The sequence below is a fragment of the Mytilus galloprovincialis genome, chromosome 1 (genome assembly GCF_965363235.1).
Source record: "Mytilus galloprovincialis chromosome 1, xbMytGall1.hap1.1, whole genome shotgun sequence".
Lineage (NCBI taxonomy): Eukaryota > Metazoa > Mollusca > Bivalvia > Mytilida > Mytilidae > Mytilus > Mytilus galloprovincialis.
In genome coordinates this window covers 46103757-46107502 of record NC_134838.1, presented here as the reverse complement: position 1 = coordinate 46107502, position 3746 = coordinate 46103757, and positions in this window count along the sequence as shown.

The window sequence follows — 3746 nt, the reverse complement described above, 5'->3', positions numbered from 1 at the left end:
AAAAAGATGTAGGGCGTTATAAACAATGTCTTTTTTTTATCATGATAATATTTTACAAGGATTTGCATTAACTGTCTTTATTATTAATGTGGTTTACGATTTTATGTAAAAAAATACAAAAACAAAAAAAAACAATTGAATATGGACATTCCGTTTTGAATTTTCATCAGAGTTCGGTACTTTTGTTATTTTTCTTTTTTTATATAAATATTTGAAATAATTCATGACGCGCGTTCCGCTGAACACGCACAAAATTTTAAAAAAAAATCGTGTCGAGACCTTATATAGTTAAGTTTTCAGTATAGATTTTGAGGAACCCTGAGGATACACACATAGTTTACGCATATATATTGGTGACTTTTTTCTAACATGGTAATGTAATAATTTATTCGTTATGTTACGAATTCAAATGATGGGATAACTGAAGATTATAATTTTTTTCCACCATTTGAGGAAAAGTATGGTATGCATTTCTTTTGACTGGGCAAATAGAAAAATCTTAAGAATGAAATCACCTTTTCAAGGCATCCCTCATTTTCTACAAGACATTCATCTAAATTAAAAAATGATATCACAATTAATTGTTCCATACTATATTTCATTTTCGATAAATCTAAAAGGCCAAATAATCCCCAAAATGTACCTAACCTTTATCATTTTCTAACATAGAATGTATTTTGAGCAAAATGTCACATGCAAATGATTGCAATTAATTTTCATGTTCGCCTACGGTACATTTTCTGTTGTTTGTAAATGTTAATTTACATTGCGTTTTCTATATAAATAATTGTTATCATATCATGTTAAAATATGTACTTAAAAGTAATATGAGACAAGTTTCTTGCTAATACAATATTATTGAAATTATTGACCAAATGCATGAAAATATATAAAACTAGGGTAGTGTATTTATACATTCATTACGAATCTATAACGTATTATTGATACATCAGTGATTGTTGATTGAAAGCTTATCAACAGTCAAGTTTGTTGCAGAAAATTATTAAGATTTTGATAATGTAAAGGATTTCATTTTACAATATAGTTGACGTACACATAGTTTATAGAAAAGCAAAGACATTCAAGAACTATAAGATAACAGCCATTCTGCTGACTTGGTACAGGACATTTGAAGAAAAATATTGGAATGAACCTAGTTGTGTGACTAGCCAAACCTCGCGCTTTTATGGCATTATTAAATATAACACTAAAATGATAAAATTACATGACAGGAATACAGTACAAGTAAATGCAAGAACATTTAGGACAGCGAAATACACATATAAACAATACAATACTACATTTCGACATGATAACCACAGAATAATCAAAGTGCTTGAAAGCGCTGAACGATAAATATTGTTTCAATTTAGTTAAAGTAAAATTAAATATTGCATTATAGTTGATTTAACTGTTATTCTAGACAAAGGAAGATAACTCCATTTTTTTAAAGATGAGATAAACAATGGCATAATGTATATTTTTAGAGCAGTCAATAGATTCCTACAACTTGCAAAAGTTATGTAATTTTCTTGACAAGTGAAACATCATTTTGTGCCTTGAATATCTGAGCATATATTACCACTGGGTCGATGCCTCTGCTGGTGGACTCTTAGTCCCCGAGGGTATCACCAACCCAGTAGCAAGTACCGAAGGCATGATAATACGGATTTTTTGTGTTATTAAAATTTGCTGTTACAAAATGTTAGAAATTATTATAAATTAAGGAATGTATCTCCCTCATGCAAAGCTCTGATTCCTTTCACGGATTTGGCTATACTTTTTGGACCTTTTGGATTATAGCTCTTCATCTTTTATATAAGCTTTGGATTTCAAATATTTTGACCACGAGCATCACTGAAGAGACATGTATTGTCGAAATGAGCATCTGGTGCAGAAAATTGGTACCGTTAATGTTATTACATCGATACATTTCTAGAAAGGTTCATGGATAGGATGTATAGAATGTTATGATCAATGCATAATATTTTGTGTATCAAAATAGGTAGTGATCAGCTTTGGAACATTTGGATATCAAGTCCGTCCCATAAGGTTTTGATTGCATTTCATGCAATCTTTGCCTAAAAAGGAAAACGTAAAACAATCAAGGAATAAATTTCATCATTAGTATAAATATAAATCATCGTGCAGACATCTTGTACGTTCCAGTATTTCACATCAGTCTTTTATGGTAAAATTCTATTCATAGCACAAACAATCGTCATTCACCTCCGAAGCTAACCAAACCTGTAAATAACCGTATTCAGAAGGAATATAGGAAGATACTGTTGTCAAATTTTTGAAGATAGCATTTTTTTTTCAAATTAATATAATCACTCGATGGAATCTTCGCATCGCATATTAACACATTCATTCTAAAACCAGTTATTGGCCTGATGCAGGTTATTTTCTCCCCATTTAATGTAAGATGACATGATACTAAACAGGACGGATTGAGCTTGGTTTTTATATGATGAATACATAATCTTTTGACCACTTTAAATGAGGTCTGTAGCTGGCACACAAGAAACTGCTAGTTGTCCTTTATAAATTCATGATCATTGTCTTTTTGCTTTATTTTTTCTGTAACCTATTCTAACACCAGACTTCTTTACAAAAAAAGTACTGAACTCCGAGGAAAATTCAAAACGGAAAGTCCCTAATCAAATGGCAAAATCAAATGATAAAACATATCAAACGAATGGACAACTGTCATATTCCCGACTTGGAACAAGCATTTTCAAATGTAGAAAATGGTGGATTGAACCTATTTTTAAAGCGCTAAACCTCTAACTTGTGTTAAAGTCGCATCACATCTACAACATGTACAACGATGAGAGAACAAAACAGACATAAATAGGTAAAATTGTAAAAATAATGGTACAGCAGTCATAACCGTATCACAATCTTAATCAGAACAAAAATTAACAAATATTTAACAAAGAAGCACAAAAAACAACAGCATTTTCCTGCGTGTATTACTGTGTATATGTTTATTCAACATTGACTAGAGGGACAGGGTAGGGTTTGCGATTCCAAAAAACATGTTCAACTCTGTCGCATTTTGGTACCTGTCTCAAGTCTCCCAAGTCAGGTACCTCTAGCCTTTGATAGTCTTGTATGTTTTTTTTTAAAATTACTTCATATGTTTCGGGGTTTAGTGTGGCATCCATTTTGCTAATTTAGTATACTAGTACATTGTTCAAAACCAGTTGAATCTCACCTCTTGTGTGGTATTTTCTGCCTGCGTTGGACCCATTCTGAGTCTTGGACTGGTTCTACTTATTGTTGACACATTTCCGATTTTCATTCTTAATTCTATATAATATCTTATTGAAAAGTGACATATGACTCCAGTTAGTATATTGCCTAAATACTAAAATGATACATGTTCATCTAATCATTTAGTTGTACAACATTTCCACAATATTTTGTCCATCTTTTTATTATTGATCTGGTCCATCGTATTATCATATAGGAGAAATTGTTTGCTAATGTACCCCTCCATATAAATGGCAATAACCAGGTAAATGTACAGTATTTATCATGTACTACTTGATTTGTTAATTTTCATTAGGTACTTTCTAGTTTTAACCTGATAATTTCAGTGTTTTTACTATTAATATTTGCCAGGTTTCACATCCTGAAAAGTTGTTTGGAAGCACAAACTCGATAAAGTTTGTTAATTTTTCAGCACTGGTTTAATACCACTAGGAGAGGATTGTTAGTCCAGGAGGGTAGCTTCA